Raw genomic sequence first — 20,978 nt, forward strand, 5'->3', positions numbered from 1 at the left:
TTTGATAAGTAGTACAGCTTACTGCGAGTACATTAGTGTCTCTTCCCCTACACCCCCTTGACAAGACTCCCACATTTTTCATCCCTACTCACAACCTTCCCTTTCCCCACATTTTATAATCTCTTTCTTTAGCATTTATTCCCAAAAGTCAAAAACTGAAAAGATGAGGTAGGGGGATTAATGATCGAAGTTTTCTATTACTTAGTATGATTTAACTTTATTGTTGGCAATCATATTGAGTAATTTAATGGTAGTGCCTTCCCCACCCCCTTTTTCTAATCTGATATCAGGTGTGATAGAAGTAATGGTACTAGTATTAGTTACTAAACTGATAGCATATAGGCTTAAAATACATAAAACCTTGCAGCACTAGCTACAGATGTGAGAACAGTTCTAAAACAAAAGATAGCATTTGGTAAATCTAAAACAGATGACACTTAGAATTGTTTTTGTTCTCTGAAATAATGTTGAATTGTGATTTTCAGAACTGTACATTTTTTTGAAAATGAGCCAGAGAGGGAGTGAGAGAAAGAATTGTATGACATTTGTCTCTTCTCTACCTGGGGTTTCAACAATTCCAACTCTGCAAAACTGGCTCAAGATGTGAAAAGTGGAGGCATGAATGAATGAAGAAGGGGACCCTTTAACAGTAGGAGTCATTTCTTCTAGCAAATTTGGTTTTCAAAAAAGTCGCCCAAGCCCTGAAACATGGGGAACATTGTGCTTGGGAACTGAAAATGAAAATGTAGCTTTTCCCCCAAACATATATTGTTCCCACTTTGTCCCACACTTAACCTCAAGATTTTCCAAATGGCCAGTACAAATGCTCTATCTTGTTCTCTGGCACTTTCAGAGTTGTATTCTTTAGAGGAAGCCTAGTAATTAAGAGCAAGGATGTTAGAGTCAGATGTGGTTACTAGTCCTTCCTCAACCACTACCAAGTACATATTTCCTCATCTATTTGAAGATGAGTAATAATGGTACCTACCTTGTAGGGATGTTGTGAAAATTAAATAATGCATTAAAAGCTCTTAGTATAAAAAGAAAAGTTCTTAGTACAGCACCAGACACATAGAAAATGATCACTAAATATTAATCACTGCCAAGTTAATAATAAGCATAACATTGATAATAACAACTCATCAAAATTAGTTGTAACTTTTGCTTGGAGGTAGAGATGTGAGAACAGGAGAAATGAGAAAGCAATATAGATCTACTTGAATGGTACTTTACTCTGATATTTATTTCCCTAGTGTATTTTTTCCCAGGTATTTTTATGAAAATAATTCCTTACAATGTACCTTAATATTTGTCATCTCAGTTATATGGTATGTCTTCTTAGAAGACAAAAAGTCATAGGAAACCAAATACAAGTAGGTGTGGCTAGACTTAATTGAAATATTTGTAAACTGGTAAAGACTATTAACAGTTGGCAAATGTTAAAAAAATTGCAGCATTTGTGAGTGTGAAAGTTTGCATGTGTGCATGCTTGTTTTAAGTTGGCTTTGGAATACAAATATAGAAGTACAATTTATAACTATAACTCTATAAAAATTCTATTATAGTTTTTTAAGATGATGAAATAGGCCGTGTTATGGATTGAATTCTGTTGCCCCCCACCCCAAAATATCTTAAGTCCTACTTCTGTACCTGTAAATATGACCCTGTTTGGAAATAGAGTTTTCTTTTATTATGTTAATTAGGTCATATCAGAGTAAGGTGGGTCCCAAACCTAATCACTTCTAAGTGGTATCTTATAAAAAGACCAAAAGAGACTTAGAAACACACACACAGCAGGGAGACAGATGCCATGTGAAGATTGTCTACAATCAAGGAGATGCCAAGGATTGATGGCAAACACCGGAAACTAGGATAGAGGCTCTCAGAAGGAACTGACACAATTAAGACCCTGATTGGACTTTTAGCCTCTAGAACTGTGAGAAAATAAATTTCAGCTCTTTAAAACCACTCATGGTGTTTCTGTTACAGCAACACTAGCAAACTGAGACAGCGTAGTTATCTCTTGAGATGTGGTTACCTTTTGGGGGAAATAAAGTATTATCGTTAAAATTAAATTTAAATTCCATTCCTTAGCACCACAAGAATGATTTTCAAATGAAAATCACCTCTGTAAAGTCACAATGATAAATGGACATTGTGTAGTCTTAAAAGACCATATTATCATGAATGATTTTTAACTTTTATTTTAGCAACTCAGGGCCTTGAGTGCTCATTGTTCTACACTATGCATTTTTTTATTGTAGTTTAGATGAAGGCTTACAGAACAAACTAGCTTCTCATTAAACAGTTAGTGCACATATTGTTTTATGATATTGGTTAATAACCCCACGACATGTCAACACTGTCCCTTCTCGACCTCGGGTTCCCTATTATCAGCTTTCCTGTTGCCTCCTGCCGTCTAGTCCTTGCCTCTGGGCTGATGTGCCCCTTTAGTCTCGTTTTGTTTGATGGGCCTGTCTAATCTTTGGCTGAAGTGTGAACCTCAAGAGTGACTTCATTACTGAGCTAAAAGGATGTCCGGGGGTTATACTCTCAGAGTTTCACCAGTCTCTGTCAGGCCGGTAAGTCTAGTCTTTTTTTTTGTGAGTTAAGAGTTTTGTTTTACATTTTCTCCAACTCTGTCTGGGACCCTCTATTGTGATCCCTGTCAGTGGTGGTAGCCGGGCACCATCTAGTTGTACTGGACCCAGTCTGGTGGAGGCCATGGTAGTTGTGGTCCGTTCATTAGTCCTTTGGACTAATCTTTCCCCTGTATCTTTAGTTTTCTTCATTCTCCCTTGCTCCTGAAAGGGTGAGACCAGTGGAGTATCTTAGATGGCCGTTCACTACACTATGCATTCTTTCGGGAGGAAACTTACAACAAAGTTTTTCAAAAGTTTTTAAAAAGTAAGTTTGCAATGATATTTATACTTTCAAAGATTGTAAGTATTCTGTATGTGTTCTAAAACCTCTTAGGGTTCCAGCAAAGAGGATTAGGGCAGAATGGGCTTGGAACCTTTTTAATGTGATGGAATGCCTAAGAGGAGTAGAAATTTCTGTTGGAGTAGCACAAAGAAGCTGGATCATTCTATTTTGGATAAAAGGTTGCCATCCTTTTGTTTCTGAGCTTCCATTTAATACTTTCTCATTTTTTGAGCTTCCGTTTAATAATTTCTCATTTTTTATTTGCCTGATTAAAAAAAAAAAAGAATTCTGATAAGATCACTTTTGTGCACAAATTCAAAACCCTAGTCCTAAGCAACTAAAATACTTAGTGTAGAACAGCAGCAGCAACAAACACATTACTGTCAAAAAAAAAAAAAAAAAAATCCAATCGAAGAGGCATCTTGAAAACTGACTGGATGATCAGTGAATTTGGTTCTGCCAGACTGCAGCAGCTAAGGGATCATGAAATATGGGCCCTTCACAGATAAAGCACTGCTGAGTTTCTCCATATGGTTGAGTTTGGGAATTTTTGGCATCATGATACTTAAAAGAAGGAATGATTTAATAGACGCACATGGTCTAAACACTTTGAAGCTCTTCGACCACAGCCAGTGTGCAGGTTGAGGATCAGGTATGGTTTCTGGTTCCAGTTATGTCTTTAAATAGTGGAGTCACTTTGAGCAAGTGACTTAATACCTGTAAAATCTCTACCAGTTTAGTGATTCTGTTATTCCCATTCTGACTGCTGGTATTGTTGAATGGCATTTGAAAGCAAATCAACAGAGTATATAATTCATTTATTAATTATGTTGGCAGCAATTCCTGGTGACCTTCTGTTAAGTCCGACATGAAATGTGGCATAGAATTTGAAAATCAGAGCTCATGAATATGTGGGCAAAACAGGTTTTATTCATTTCTGGTAGAAGCTCCCCCTGAAGATATATAACCTACCACTCCACAGACATTATCTGAGAGCCAGAGAATGACTATGGATGGTGTGTCTCTTTAAATTGGGGGAATAGAAATAGGGGCAATCTCATTTTATTATGTATTAATTAAGAGCACCCTCTGGAATGACTAAGTAAGATCACTTACAATAATCTCTAACTTATTTAGCCATATCCTATTCTCAATCTTCTCTTAGGAAACGTACAACATAGTATACTGACTGTATGCATATTTTTATAAATTCAAGCATTTAATTATTTATTGCAAATAAGAAATTTTTACTAAACATAAACATAAATGGCAGATAATAAACAAATAAAAAAGGACTTGAATCTTTATCCACTAGTTCTAAAACTTTGTGCAAAAAAATCACTAGGGATTCTTAGGCGCCACTCTCAAAGATTCTGCAATTCTACATTAAAAATAAACACCAAGTGAATTTGATACAGATCATCACAGACACGACTTAAGAAAACTTGTTTCAGTGTATAAAAATGAAGCAAAATATACAATGTATATATAACATCTCAACTATGAATGTATTTATCCATACTTTTCAAATATAGGGCCTTCAAAAATCATCATAGGATGGAATCCATTAAGATAGGACAATCACACACACACATTCCATTAACTGTGTCATCCGTCATCCCTATTAATATCCGGTGGTCCTATTCATTGACTGGATGTTTCTGTGGACATATTCATTGATTAAATGACCATGGTGAGATATATCTAAATGAATAACTGAATAATATAATTTCTTAGACTATTTCTGCTTTCAAAGTCTCATAAAAGTCTCTAAAAGTAAAGTACACAACACATTGATTTATAATTAAACATGGTCATGCAAAATGGAAAGCCCCAGGCTTGAATGGGGTTAATAACATACTATACCTATTACTTCAAGATAGTAGTAACACATCTGTTTTAATACCAGCACCTTGCTCTTTGATTTAAAATTGAAGTTCGAACTTTTAATACTTATAATGCTAGATTAAGTATTGTCTGTTTAACAGGATGAGGACAAGAAACATTAAAGGCACAAACGGTGGCACAGACGTACTGTGTTATTCTAAGAAGTTGGGCAATCTTTGTTTATTCACTAGATTGTAGATTCTGTATGCTCTCCATTCTTTTTCCCCCTAACATTCAACAACATTGCTAGTGTTTCACAGCCAAAGTACCTTACTTAATTATTACTGAAGACTTTGATCTTCATAACTAGAAAGTATCTGTGGCTAGTATAGGAGAAGGGGAGTCCCGTTGGGTCTATATAGACAGTAATTTCTATGTGGACACCAGGCCTCCCACTGGGATTTGTGGATTTAATAAAAAGTGTAGGTGGGGTTGGCTTTAGTGATTCAAGGAAGTTTTCTTTAGTATATTTTGAGGCTACTGCTAAATTTCTGCGGAGTTGTCTATAGTTCTGAAAACTACTTTTTTTTTTTGTTAAATCGAAACTAGTATCAAATTGCAATGAAAAAATTTGGTGTGCAATTTATCTATAATGCTTCTTCTTCCTAGAATGCTTATTAGTTTCAGAATAGTGCCAGAATAGTGATCTATATCTTTAAAAAAGCATACTTCAATTCATTAACTTGTTTAAGTTCTATCCCATATGATCAACAAAATCAGACAATCTAACGTTGAGGATATTTTCCTGTTCCCCAGCTATTACTTTCAGGGCAAAGAGTTGGAGGCTTTTTGTGGGCGGTTGAGGAGGAGTTACTTTGTGGGCAGTTTAAACTTGTAAGTGATCACTATTCCTACTAGATTTGCAAAATATAGAAAAATATAAATTTTCAAATATAACCCAACTCAGGTAAGCAACGTTCAGTGGTGAAAGGATAGGCTTGAAATATTGCTCCGGTTTTTCAATTTGTGGGATATTTATGGTAAATAAAACCTTTATTTCTTTATTAATTTCCATTCCCTAAGAAATGATAAAAATCTTAGCTGTTCCTAAGTCCTTCGGGAATTAAACCATCATCCTTTTCTTAATACACATTTCGCTTCTGAAGTTACAGACTTTTTTAAAATGCAGAATGTTTAAGCAGAAAATCCATAAGAAATCCTTTAATTTAGACAGGTTAAATTATATTAAGTGTTCATTATATTATTCATGAAATAAGATTATACTAATTAGATTGTACCATATGGTAACATTATAAAGTTTGATTAATTATTGTATAATATTTCTTACCTTTGCTGAGGGCCTTAAAACTATTGAAAAGAGCCTGTTGTTGGATATTTCTTCATAGAAAAGTAAAATGCTCCTCAAAGGAGAAATATATCATGCTTATTCTAAGAAATATGCAATAGGGGAGGCTCAGTAGTGTGATTTTTAATGGAATGAGCTTTGAAGTCAAGCATTCAGGGTTCACGTCACAGCCCTGCCACCACGTGAATCTGGGCAAATGCTTCCCTATTCTAAGCCTTGGTTTCCTCGTGGAGCTGTGAAGTTAAATGAGATGAGGCATATAAACAGCTTAACCGGGTCCAGGCTACGATAAGTGTTAAGTAAATATTGACCAGCAATACCCCACCTCCTCTTCTCTTCCCTCTTCCTCCTGCTCATTGTTTATAAATACAAGAAGCACTAGAGAAAAAAACAGCACGAAGTTTAATTTAAAATCATCCTGTCCTTCTTTATTTCTTACCTGTTTTAAGTTAGTTGTGTTGTATAGATATTTAAACCTTTTATTACCTCAAGGTTGAACTTTTTTTTTCAGTTGTCTAATATTTTTTAAAAAATTTCATTATGAAAAGAAAATTTATGTGGACCTGAGCCCTCTGAACCCCATTCCTAATCATTGGAGGAGTCCTCAGTAACATTTTTGCCTTTAATTTCACGTTCAGCTTTTTCTGTGTAGGGCAGTCAAGTTGAAGGATTCCCCTGATAGGCCTTTGAGGAGGTCACTTAGTGAGAAATGCTGAAGTTCTACAAACAGCTGGTGTAGAGCTCTTCTGCTGAAGTTTTCAGTTTGGCTCAGCATGCTCAGTTTGAAAAATGAATTACAACTTTCATCAGTTAACTTTGTAAAGCTAGAAGCTTATTAATCCTGACGAGGATTGATGAATTTCATTGAAAATGGATGCTCATACTAACAGTGAAATAATATTCAGACTGTTTTCACCTTCCTTGTTTAAATGAGAATGCATGAGGAAAGAAAGGATGCACGCGTTGGAACTGGATCCATGAAAGGTTTGTTACAGATAATGAAAATTGGGACCTATGAGTTAAGCTTTGCATTTTCCTTTGTGCCAGTTATTGCACTGCATGGCCTCAGGTAAAGAAGCACGTTGAATTCTATCTACCTCATGAAAAAATGGTGAAAGAATAAGACTGTAAGCTGCCAGTTCACAGGTGCGGCTATGAAAGTAACTGCAAGATGCACTTTAGTTAATTAAATGGGTAATAATACTCAGGTAGAAATAAATAAATCGTCGCTCTTAGAAACAGAAAAAGAGGTATGATTGAATCTTGCAAAGAAATAATATCCCAGTATGAGCAGAATGCACGGTATGAAATGAGTTTGAGTGGAGAGTCTGAATCATGGAAGGTGATACAGAAAAGTTGTATTTAAGCAGTACCTATGAGAGGCAGTATTGCCTCATGAACAAAGGCATGTTCTTTAGAGTCAGACTGACCTTGGTTCCTTTTCCTGTCTGCCTTGAATTAGTTGGGGCAAGTCACTTTTCCTCTGTGAGCCTTATTTACCTTATTTGTAAAATGAAGTTAATAAGAGTACTTATTTCATATGGTTATTATGAGGATTAAATGAAAAAAAATGAATGGAAAGCACTTAGCACAGTGTTTGGTACAGAAATTCTTGTAATAAATAATATTATTATCATTCCCTTAGCCAGTAAGGGACTGTCTAAGAGAGATGATATGACTCAGCCTAAGGTCTCTACTTATATTAATTTATATATTAAAATGCTTATTGTAATTCTTCATTTCTTTGACCATTTTGTCTAATAGCAGCATGTATAACACGATTTATAGTGTAAATGAAAAATGGAAATTTGATATTTACATGAGATTTGCTCATTAAAAATAAAGGAAGCGATTAAAGAAATGGTAGTTTGGCAAATGTCTCACTGATTTTTAACAAGTTAGCTGAAAATCACCTTGTAATACTCCTTGAGCAACTATAGTGTTTGTGTGAAAAATGTGTGGGTGATAAATACATATAAATGATGTGTTTGCTAGGTGAATCAGTGCAGCTATTCACACAACAGATTCACTTGTTGGATGAATACAGCCTAAGCTCATTTCATATAATGGCATCTTTCATATATGTATGTATGCCTTTGAAGAATTACTAGGCATAGAACTTCCAGTTTTATATGCGCTTAAAATACATTTCTTTGCCATATGTGGTGGTGGCATTGTTTTGCATTTCCATTCCATTGCACTTTCTCTTTAGTGCTACAGGATTGTAACCTAGACTAAGTCACATTTTTTGCTTTCTCTAATTTTGTTCTCAGTGCTTTAGGCAGGTGCAGCATAAGACCATTAACCCCTTGACCTGGGCAAAAATCAAAATATAATTTGTCTGGATGTATACTGAAATTATTTCCTGCAACTACTGAAATTTCAATAAAGGCAATTGTGGTCCCAAGTGTTCTACGGATGTTGAATACTTAGTGTTTGGAGTTTCTGAGTGACTAACTGAGTTTTGATCAATGTAGAATTAAACAAACTCATAAACACTTTAACAAACGATGATAAGACCAATATTACTTGGGTATATGCACATGGTGATGAGGAAAATATTCTGATTACATTAAGGCTGATATGAATTGTATCTCTGAATACACGTCTGTTTTTAACATTTATTTTTTAGTTTTTATTGTTTTCTTAACAAAGGTAAACTGAAAATTAGTTGACAGTGTAATTTATATGTCTTGACCTTTGGGCATTATGAGACTGTTAAATATTACAGAACAAATTTTACTCCAGTGGAATGAATACACCAAAATATTTGCCTTTATTTCTTTACAGTTATTTTATTATTTTAACTTAGTTGTTTTAGAAAAAAAAAATTGCAATTAGCCCAAATCAAGCCTCTCTCCCACAATGAAAATGAGGGCCCTTAAGTATTTGCTGTAGTCAGCATAGTCCAGTGTTATTGGCAAGTGCCTTTGGTAAGTGTTGTGAATGTTAAGCCTTCCTGAAGTCTGTTGCTTAGCTTATGGCTTAATCCCCGGGGAATGCATTCTCCCATTCCTCAGTCTCTGCTTTACACATATCAGGAAACACTGCCTCCTCTATCGCCCCTTAGAGAATTAGATTCCCGGGGTTCCAGGCCTCTGTACATAGAAACATTGCCTGTTGATGCTAAGCATTTAATTGATTCAGTGGGCCTTTAGGAGAGTCAGTGGGCCTTTTTGATGCAGAAATGCAAAATGTTGATTTGTACACTTCTTCTCTGAACAGAGTAGCTGATTTTCTGTAGAATGCTTCACCTTCTAGTAGTAAAATTTGACATTGCAATCTTTAGATTTTCATTTGTTTCTAAGGACTCTATTACTTTGGAAAGACAAAATCTCCCCTAGAAAGAACCCTCAGGGCAATGTGAATACATTCACAGGCATTTTGAAGTCTTTGTCCTTAGTATTTTAGGCTTGTTTAGTGTGTCAGAACTCCCTGGCTCAAAGTGTTTTACGATAGGGTACTAACCTAAAGTTTGGCGGTTCGAATCTATCCAGTGGTTCCACAGAAGAAAGGCCTGATGATTTACTTCCGTACAGATTACAGCCAAGGAAACTCTATAGAGCAATTCTGCTCTGTAACACATGAGGTCGCCGTGTGAGTCAGAATCAACTTGACTTTTTTTTTTTAATGGTTGTTGTTTAGTGTGTCATTAGCCCAGAACAGGCTAACCAGGAAGGAGATGCCAAAGAAGTTGCCTTTTATCCATTGGTGGTAATTCAGGTGACTTTGGGGCCTTTGTTCATAATTTTCTAGCAACCTGGAAAGTCCTTAAATAATTTACTCATCTCACTGTCTCAAATGTTTCAGACCTTTGCCAAGTATCTGCTTATCAAAGTGCTAATGCTATCAGACAAACGCATGGATGAGTAGGTAGAACAACACTCAGTCTTTTTCCCCAAGAATAGCTCTTGGTTGTGTTTGTCTTATTTCTCTCAGGCGTAACATTAGCAGTGCCTTAAATTAAGAAATACAGATTTTATTTGCAAAACGCCATCTAGATATATTACTGTGTGGTACAAAAAGCATAGAATTTGGAAGGGTAAGTCTAGAGTGGGAGTTCAGGAAAAAGGGAATGGATATTTAGTAATGACTTGCAAAGTGCCAGGTACTATGATTAGTGCTGTGCCCATTATATCTCCTGTACTTTGGAGGCAGAAGACCTTAGCTCGTCCACGTATTAGTTCTCTGGCCATGGCAAGTCTCTAACCTCACAGAACTGCACTCTTCAGTCTTGAAAGAAAGATGGTGATCATCAGACCTACCTCATCAGATTGTCTGGAGGAGCAAATGACATTGTTTTAATAGTGCTCTGTACACAGTATAGCTCTAAGCAAATATTCACAATTATTATGTTAATTTATTTGTATCTTTCTTACTTCCCAGTTACTATTATGTTAAGCAAAATTCGGAGAGCACATTTACAGGCAAAGAGAAATTTGCCAAAAATAAAAAAAAAAAGAGGGCTGTGAATTTAAGGAGATCTGTCATTGCTTGCAAACAGTTAATGAACTCAGCTGCTAACCGAAGGGTTGGAGGTTCCAGTCCACCCACGGGTGCCTTGGCAGAAAGGCCTGGTGATTTATTTCTGAAAAATCAGCCATTGAAAACCCTATGGAGCACAGTTCTACTTGGACACGTGTCACCATGAGTTGGAATCGACTCCTCGGCAAGTGGTGGTGGTGGTGGTGGTATGGCATTGCCTACAAAGGCTCTCATGCTACCTTTGCCTTTGGAAATGAAACAGAGAGAAGGAGGGAGAAAGGGAGGAGGGATTCCTATCGTGAGAATATACTCAGTATTTTTCAGTAAGGTGTATAAGCAAAGTGTGGGTCCTGGAAATGGACACTGTATATAAAGAGGTCACTTGTAAGTGCTTAAAATATGTATGGTGAAACCGAGTAAGGAAGACTATGGAGAGTCTATTCAGAATTCCTGGAAACACTAAAAACTTACAGTAGATGATGAATAGATGAATCTCTGTAGGTGAAGTACAGCATCATTATTATCAAAATGTTTTAAAAGCAGGGCAAAGCTGTCATTTTTTATGACTCACAACAGAATATAGTGGACTGTGTCCAAAAGATGAATAACGGGTTTGAAATATTTGGGTGTTAGATTCTTAACAAATCATTCTTTTGTTACTGCTTCTATTATTGAAAGTCTGCTTTTGTTTTCAGAATACTTGGTTATCTAGATAAACATTTCTGTATGTTTTGATGTCAGTACATATCTGTTAGCTTTTCTTTTTTTTTCAAGATTATTTTTGAAAGATTGAGGAGGCAGACTTTTAATGGAATGCCAGAGGGAGTATTATAGGAGTTCTAGTCGAGGCCTTTCCAGTAAATAGTTTTGTAATTTGGGGTAAAAGTATGAAACTCACTGGGACTCAGTTTCTTTACCTGTAAAATGAGCAGAGTAGACTAGCCACTAAAGTTGCCTTTCAATCCTAAAATTCTCATATTATATGAAAGCATTCTCCCCTTCTTGATTCCCCTATGCTGAAGTTGTCTAGTGTACTTTTTATTAATGGCCCCTTAAAAAAAAAAAGCCTTCCCTTATCATGGCCTAAAGATGAATTAACACCGTAGCAAGCATATATATACAAACTTGCCAATTATTCACATACAGTGGATGGTCAGATATGCATTTTATTTCTTCACAAAGATTTGGGATATTTGTATTCTTTCTTCTTTGCTAATCCTGTATTTAATGACCTATAAGTAACATCTATTGAGATGTTCTTTTAACCCTTCCATCAAGTAAAAGCAAACATTTTGATTGCCCACTGTTACTCTTTCTCATCCTCTGGCACCACCTGCTTTCTTTATATGAGAATTTGATTTCCTTTTACATTTTGGCCAAAGGGATAATTGTAATCATGTTCTGTGGGTGAGTTTCTAGGTGTAGCTTGACCTTGCATTATCAAAAGAGAGTGTGGGAGGAATTCATTGAGCTCTGTGTGGGACCTATGTTCAGTGGCTACACAGTGAAGATTTTCCAAGTACTGGTTGCATAGTCTCTATCAGAGAGCTTCATGTTTGACAGCACTGACGCCTGTATAATAAAGTATTTACATACTTTATTTAGTTTCTTACACCAAGGAATGATACATAAGTAGCTGAAACCCCAGATGCTGGTCTGTCTCTTAGTGGATTGCAAACATGCCCATTGTATCTCCAGGTTGGCTGGAGCCACATTATTTTAAGTTATTCTTTTCGGGCATCCTTCCTGAGGCTAGAAGTAGGGACTCATTTTTAGCATGCTGTTAGTTTCCTGTTAATGACCTTCTTCAGGTTCACCAGCAGACTCTTCCCCATGACCATCTTCAGGGGCTGCTAATTAAGTAATATTTAAATTACAGAAGGGTTGTGTGTATGTTTTCTTAACTGAGATAACAAACCTTTCTGATCACCATAGTTAGGTTGCAATAAATATCCCAGATGCCAAACTACATAGAAATTTCACAGCAGAAAAAAATTCAGAGTGGGAAAAAAAAAATAAAACATCAAAGCTATTTTTGTGGCAAAAGCAGTAGGTATAAAAAGAATAAAGAAACAACAGAATACAGTTCATGAAAGCGTAAGTTGATCACCTTTTTCATAGGTCCCTAAATTGCTAGCCTACAAAGCTGGTAACACCCTTTATAAGCGATTAACAAAACACAACAACCACCAAAGAAAAATCTCATGCACTCATTAGCATTCTAATGCAGTAGGTTGCCTGTGAGGAGGGACACCCTGAAGATATGGTCCTTTGAAGCTTGTCATGCCAGAAAGCTCTGATTTCTGGCATAGCTGCATGATTGGGAGAGACCATGGTAAAGTCTTCCAGGCATGCTCACATGTCCATCACCTGGTATTGGTAGATGCTGATCGAATCACCAAACTCTGAGGGAGAACACAGGGAGCCTGGAGTGCCTGCATTTCTCAGACTCAAGTGGGCACATTACTGATCTCTGTAATCCACAAAATATGTGTGAGCTTTACTAAGGTTAGGGAGTGAATCCCTCTTCTTTGGTGTCATTGATTGCAATTTTAAAATAGGCTGGGTAAGATTTAAGAATGTGTATCTTTGGTATGAAAAGTCTTCCCCTCCTCCTGAAAACGTCTAAGGAAAACTGAAATCAATACTGCAATGCTACATTATACAAGAGTTTGAAATCGGGAGGTTTTAAAGCCTTTTCGCTCGGTTAGGAACTTAGGAGGTATCTCAAAATATCAGATCTGTTCTATGGCCAAAGCAGTACTTCTAATGAATAGAAAAAAAGCAAATAAATACCATTTCCTCTTTGTAATAAATCATTTTGTTTTTTCTATAGATTGCGTATGGCATTTGAAGCAGAGCTAGCAAGCCTGCCAATATTGCAAGCTAATGCTTCAGCACCTTTCATTTTTCACTCTGAGCAGGAAACCTCTTCTTAAACTTGTTGATTTTACAGAGGGAAAATCGAAGCCAGTGGCATATTGTCAGAGCTGCTTTATTGTCATCATTTACAAAGGTCACTGGAATTAATTGACTTCTTGCATTACATATTGTAAAGTGACTCATTTTTTGACACATTTATGGGAAAGTGGCAGGGTCTAAATGGCTGATTATTGTCTTTTGGTTTGGGCTCATATTATAAACCAGGAAACCAATAATAACTCTGAAATCACAGTTGTGGAAACAAATAACAGTATAGTTTCAAAGACGCAGATTCCCTTAACTGTTGGGTTAGTTGAACTGAAGGATGGGAGGAGAGAGCTGCAGAAGAGGGAATGTAAATACTAGATTTGCTTTCATGCCTTTGAAGGGCCTATTAAAGGGGGTAGTGAATGTTTCCATGAACATTCTAAACTGTCTGTCTGAAAGCGTATTCTAAGTATCTGGCTTGCTTTTACAAGACTGGAAGTATAAATTAACCCACACTGTATTCCATGAATCATCACTACATGGATGCACCGAGAGTTTACTGAGAGTAATTCTGTCTCAAAGGCATTGCTTCTGAAACTGAAGAGGAAAAATATAGGAGGTGAGTAATATTTGTAGTACCAGCACACACTGTTTTCTAGGTAGATATTTAAATCCATACTTCTCCCCCTTTTATTTTTCTCATTACCCCCATTCACTAAATTAGGAAGGTTCTACTCATATCTATAGCCTGCTTTCACCAAAATTAGAGGCACGGAAACAAGGACATATTGTTAAAAATGAATAAATTAGAGCTGAATTAAGCCATCTAGCTCAATAACAGCAAAGGGAATATAGCAGTTCGTTTGAACAAACAGTCTTCTTAAACAGGAAAAGTACTTTAAAGCCATCCTGCTGTGATCCTGTTAATTACCAGAAGATTAGAACTCTTCTGGTTCATGGGATCCTTTTACCTAGTGTGTGTCAGTTCCAGCTGCATTAGCAATCAGACATTCGCACTGTCCCTTCAGACCGGCGAGGGGATGTTATTAAAGGGAAGTCATTTACCCCAATCCTTGAGATGTAGCCTGGCAGAAATTCAATAACTGTTGGCGATATGCTCATTCCACCACTCTGCTTAGTGGTTTTAGTTCTTGACACACAACAGCATTTGCCTTAATGTATTCACTGGGTGAAAGGGGAAAAAAATTCCCATTTGTGAGGACTGGTTTCAAAATAGAGAATGATGTGTAATTTGCTTTTCTTTACAAATGATGTGAAGAAGGAACATATCCCCCCTGCCACTTTCTCCCGTTCTCTCCTCTCTTTCCCTCCCACTGTCCCTTCTCTTTTCTCTCCCTCCTCTCTGTCTCTCCTCCCCCCACCCCCGACACTGCTTTTTCTCTCCCACTCACATCCTCTGATGGGCGTTCAAGCTAGTAAAATGCATGTTGGAGAATCCCACAAACACAGCTAGGCATACACAGAGCTAGAGGGCTTTTGCATTTAAATTTCTTCTCAAAAGTAACATGTAAAGAAAAATGCTCTTAGAATCCACGCAATAAGAAAACATCAAAGGAAAATTTAGGTGTAAGAAAACGGGTATCAACTAAACCGGAGATGGAGCACTTTTAAATAGATACGTATGTTTTAAACTTACCTTGCCAAAGCAGTTTCTGTGATAGACCACCTCCGGTGTCTGTCTGCCTGCTGGAGTTCTCAGTTCTTACTTGAGATAATCACATGGTTGGGTTCTTGCCCAGGTGTAAAGAGGTGCAGATGTGTGTGTAATAAAGTATACACAAATGTATACTATGGATATGCACACATGCAAGCAATTTTATCTCTGTGTTCTAAAATGGAAAGGAAGGCAGGAGGCTGCAGCTAGGATTCCTTCTTTTCCGGGAACTCTCTCTCTCAGTGGCAGGCTGAGGCTCTCAGTCCGGTGAAGAGAGATCCTGCGAGCTGGCTTTATTTCTCCTTGTTTCCATGGTGGTTAGTGGTGCATCGTTCACCCGATCAGTTGTCACACTGACATGGTGCTGCCTGCTCAGCGGTCATTAATAACTGAACGCCCTCCACTCCCCAGAGAGGAGCCAATCGCTTCAGACTGCCAAGATGTAGCACTCGCAGCTGCTCCAGTCTGGTTGGCTGAAACAACCTGTCTATTCTATGACACTGCTGCTTAGGTTACAAATAAATGAAACAGGCTTGCATATTTTCCTAGGTATCATTTTCTTTCCTTCCTCCTCCCCCCTGCACCCCGAGTGTTGGGAATTTTGACAAGTTCTCCCGTTTATAGTTTATCAGTCACTCAGAGAAACCATGTTTTCTCTCTGACGATAGGGAGGGCACACTACTAATAAGGATTTCCCAAATACTGAAAACACCTGATAGAAACTCAGAACATCTGACTCCCTCTCTGTGAAGTTCAGGACTGGCTGTATTGTTTACGAAGAGCGACTTGATATGGTTTTGAGTGACATTTGATTCTCTGTGAAAAGCAAAACCAAACCAGTTGCCATTGAGTCAATTCCAATTCATAGCGACCCTATAGGACAGAGTAGAACTGCCCCATAGGGTTTCTAAGGAGCAGATGGTGGATTCAAACTGCCGACCTTTTGATTAGCAGCCAAGCTCTTAACCACTGTGCTACCAGGGCCCCTGGTTCTCTATAGGTCCTATTTAATCTAGCATGTGTACTTGCTGTTCAATGACACTTTTTTTTTTTTTTCCAAGCAATGACATTTCTTATCTGGATTGACCAGATTTTTAAAATAAAGCATATATTTGCCTCTCCATGATTCACAACATTGGCATTTGAGGGGATAAATTAAAAAATATGTTTCCAATCACTATCACTGTCTTCTTATATGATGCACTCAGTCTACATGGGTATATGTGTAGGACTGTTTGTGTGGGGATTTGTGTGTGTGTGTTTAAGATATGTGTTCTACTACTCTGGGGTAATGTTTCAACTGTAATAAATTAAAGTATCAAAAATGATTACTTTTTATTCTTAGACCTATTAACTCTGAATAGGTATATACTAGGAAAATATACTGTATAACCCACATATGTAAAACATTTTTGAATTGCCAGAAATTTGAAAAAAGAAAACATAGAAAGGCATAGCAGTATATGTTTCTGAAAGAATACCTGTAAATAAATAGACAGCAATTTTAAAAATGCATATTTTTCAACCTTAGTTAGTATACGAGAGAAACAACTCGCTGAGAAGAATGGAACATGAGGGTTAATTTATCAGCAGGTCAAAAGCAGCCTAAATCCATGACTCCAGCCCTAGTTTTGAGAGACTACCCTCTAGTGGAGTAAAAAGAAACGACATTTTCATGTTAATAGGTTGCTTGGGGAAAAAAAAGCTTCACATCTAAATGCTCCTTAAGTGTTTATGGAAATGACACAGTTTGCAGTTATTATTATTGTAATACCAGGGAATTTAAAAATCAATAGCTTTGCTTCTGACCATGAAATATTTTCATTCTGTAGTTTTCTTTAAAAAGATCCCAAATGGTTTTGTTTTTTTCTTCCATAAAAATTTATTAAAATAGTTTCTAATCACTGGTAAACAAGTTCAAGATAAAAGTAGCTCCTCACTTAACCTAATTGCACTAATTTCAGAGTGTTATTGTAAAGTTTTATTCTTTTCCAGACACTTTAATGTTTACTCAGAAAGCACGTAGTCAATTCTGTAAATGTGAGGGATTTCTGGTTGAGGGTTGAGGGTGTTGTGCTGGAGTGTGTCTACCTGTAAATTATTACACTTGTGATAATAGTTATAGTCATCCTTCTGATTCCCCAGTTTTAGCCTTTCCAGCTGTAATTTGCTGCATATTCCAAATTATTACAACACTTTGCAAGATTTATTTTCACACATGAAAGAATTAAAATTGTGATAATGATTTTTAAAAAGGGATTTTTGTTTTATACCTTAAGTTCCTTAAGTGTTTCCCTTTGCTTGATTGGTGTTGACTATATAATTGACAAACCAGTAATCAAACCAGTTATAATAATGCATTCCCTTAATGAAGGTACATTGTGATAATCAATTGGACATATGATTAAATTACTTCTTGCTTTATAAATGAAACTAACAATTATACCTACTATTTAAATTTCAGTCTCTTTTAGAAATCAAAGAAAAATCCTTTAAGTTTTAATTTAGTTAGAATTGCGGAATATGTTACTTTACATTATTTCATAGGAAGCTGCTTTAGTTAAATTATTTTTTGGGTGGGCAGGTGGGGGAAGGGTGAGATTGCTCTTCCTGCAGTTGCCTTTTTTAGTTTAGTAACATGGTAAACTCAAAAGATTTCATAGTAATTTTCATGGATTGAATTGTGTCCCCCAAAAATATGTGTTTCAATTTGGCTAGGCCATGATCCCCAGTATTGTGTGATTGTCCACCATTTTGTAATCTGGTGTGGTTTTCCTATGTGTTGTAAATCCTATCTCTATGATGTTAATGAGATGGGATTGGTGGCAGTTATGTTAATGAATCAAGACTCAATCTACAAGATTAGATTGTGTTTTAAGCCAATCTCTTTCGAGATATAAAAGAGAGAAGTGAGCAGACAGACAGGAAGACTTCATATCACCAAGAAAGCAGCACTGGGAGCAGAGTGTGTCCTTTGGACCTGGGATCCTGCACAGAGAAGCTCCTAGTCCAGGGGAAGATTGATGATAAGGACCTACAGAGAGAGAAAGCCTTCCCCTGGAGCTGGCGCCCTGAGTTTGGACTTCTAGCCTCTCAGACTGTGAGAAAATAAACTTTTGTTTGATAAAACCATCCACTTGTAGTATTTCTGTTATAGCAGTACTAGATAACTAAGACACTAATTTTTATAAAGTTAATATCATAGAGCATTAAAAGTGAAATCTCAATGTGTTGAGGGAGAAAATAACTGGCTTTGGATGAAAAAGGTGAGGATTTTTTTTTTTTGTGGTGGTTTCCTTCTTGCTGCAAGAACATCTGCAGCTTAGTAGACTTAGCATGTGTTTTAGGTGAGTTTTCACTCATGAGTCACGTCAGTCATCCACTGGAAATATGTAAGGTAGCTGTTCTAAAAGATACTTTAAAAAGTTATTTAGGTACCATGTGAAAGCACTATGATATGATGGCGTAATGGGCTTCAGGGCTTTTGAATTAATATAGTTGTGTATGGTCATCACATGAGAACGCTAGAATCTTAGCATGCTAATGCCCTGGATCCTATAGGGTCAACTAACTTGTCCAAGTGCACACAACTGGTCCATGAGAGCCAGGACTAAAACCCCCCAAGTCTTCCAAAATTACTTGATGATTGACAGATCTCTGCTCTTCTTTTCTTCCTCCCATCTTCTTCTGCCTTCGTCTTTTCCTTTCCCCATCTTTCCCTGTCTTTTTAGAATTCACTTTCTTTCTCCTTTAGAATCCACTAAAATGTCAGGGAAGTTTTGCATTGTAAATCCACTGTATTACATGGATTTGCATGTCAGCTCTCTGATAGTAAATGCCTGCAGGGCTTTCAGATTGTGTATTCAAGTTCCAGTGAAAATGTATTGAAATGATTTTAAAACAGGAATGATTAATTACAACCCTTAAATTCTGTTGAAAAGACTTCTGCCTTCATTATCAAATAAGAAGATATTGGGGTGTAATACATATTTATTCATTGATTTAATGATTGAAGTTATTAATCTGTGAGTGGTTTATTGATATTCCAGCAAATCCCGGGCCTTTTTGCCTCTGTGCTTCTGTTAGAGTGGTAGTCTGGTACAGCAGGTCAGTGTGCAGATTCTGGGGCCAGAGTGCCTGTATGTGAACGCTGGCCACCTTCTACGTCTGTGACCCTGAGCAAGTTACTTACCGTTTCTACATCTCAATTTCTTCCTAGGATTGTTATGGAGATTAAGGTAGTGTATAAAATACTTAGAAAAGTGCATAGCTCATAGTAAGCATGAATGAATGATGAATGTTTGACATCATCATGATTATCATTATCATCATCTTCGTCATTGTCATCATCATCATTTTATTCCAACTTTCCCCTTTGTTTGGAATGCCCTTTTTAACTTCCACTCCAAGTCCCTGACTCTCAAAAATCTAACTATTCTTAAATAGGTCAGTTTAGTTCAAATGCTGCTTCCCCTGTGGAATCTTTTCTGACCCTCTAACAAAATATAATCTCTCATTTGACCCATAACAGCATTCTTTATCCCTCTTAACACTATTTTTTTGTTTGTTGTTTTTTTTTTGGTATTGTAATTGTTTATACAATTTGACCTGGCTCCCCTTTTAGTTTTTAAGATTCTCCAGGAGGAGGATCTATGTCTTCATTTTTAAGCTCTGTAGTGTGGAAAAACATGGAGAAAACGACTTTTGTTGAGCACTAACATATGTATGTGTGGTTTTAAAAGTTATTTAATATTTACAACATCTTTATAAGATAGCTGTTTTAATCCTCATTTGACAGTGTGGAAACATTGGCTTAAAGAAGCTGGATTACTTGTCAAATTTCTCCGAAGTATTAAATAATGGGGCTAAAATTTGAACTTAGTTCTGTCTGTTTCTAGATCCAAGGCTCTTTCCACTGCACGGGCATTCAGTATTAATATGAAAAGTAAATGAATGCTTGATTGATAGGTGAGCCTACCAATTCAATGTAGTCAGCCATAAGGGACACCAAAAGTAAAATACTGTTTTTAAAAAAGAGTGACTTTTATGCACTGGACAGTGAGTGCTTTTATATAGTTATGGTTGTTCAGTGTTGATGACTGAATTTCTATTGCTAGTAAGATTTGAAAAATAGAGCTCTGAAGAAATGCAGTGGTTGGAAAGATGAGTTGGTATGCCCAGAAAGCTAAATAAATGTAAGCGAGCCATTGATGATAAGGGGCTGACATCATGACAGGAAAGCCTTCTGTGGATTTGTTCTTTGTAGACAAATTCTAATCACAGATTAGCTCTTGGTTAAATTGAAATGTGTAAGGTGAGTAGCATTGGTTGTTTGCTAGAATGTTGAACTGAAGCAAGTTGAATCTCAGTTCTCATTTTCTTTTCCAAAGTAGTTTCGAAAAATACAACTGCTGAAAAATAAACGAGACCTTCATTTAACCATAGGTCTTATTTGTAATGAAGGATATGACTTCACTGGAAGAACAAAAGTACTTTCATCACTCAAGCAAATTCACAACCAAGTACGAGACTGTCAGAAATCAAGAGGAGAAATCTGTTTCCCTCTCTGTCTGCCGTTTTCTAAAACTCTCTTCTCCTTCCCTCTCTTTCTCTTTGTTTGTCTCTGTAGGTCCAGAGGTTATCTCATCTTGCTTTCTCTCTGTGCTTCTCTTCATTATTTTTTCTCAATGAATTGACTGTTACTCCAGAGCCGTTTGGAAAAATGACTGCCGTTAAGATTACTCTCATGTGTAGGACAGACTATTGTGTATATGGTGTGATCTAGACTTT

At 36.7% G+C, this 20,978-nt stretch overlaps 2 protein-coding genes across 2 annotated transcripts in view; one reads left to right on the forward strand and one right to left on the reverse strand.

Annotated features, from left to right (window-relative positions):
* The window catches only part of LRRN3 (leucine rich repeat neuronal 3), a 40,115-nt gene extending 24,448 nt beyond the window's left edge, over positions 1-15,667 (reverse strand). Inside the window, exon 1 of the mRNA XM_004382581.1 lies at positions 15,171-15,667. The gene's annotated coding sequence lies outside the window, so the exon portion shown is untranslated. The remainder of the gene's footprint in view (positions 1-15,170) is intronic.
* The window catches only part of IMMP2L (inner mitochondrial membrane peptidase subunit 2), a 909,463-nt gene that overhangs the window by 455,356 nt on the left and 433,129 nt on the right, over positions 1-20,978 (forward strand). The gene's annotated exons all lie outside the window — the stretch shown is intronic.

Source organism: Trichechus manatus, unplaced genomic scaffold, assembly GCF_000243295.1.
Source record: "Trichechus manatus latirostris isolate Lorelei unplaced genomic scaffold, TriManLat1.0 scaffold00096, whole genome shotgun sequence".
In the NCBI taxonomy this organism is placed as follows: domain Eukaryota; kingdom Metazoa; phylum Chordata; class Mammalia; order Sirenia; family Trichechidae; genus Trichechus; species Trichechus manatus.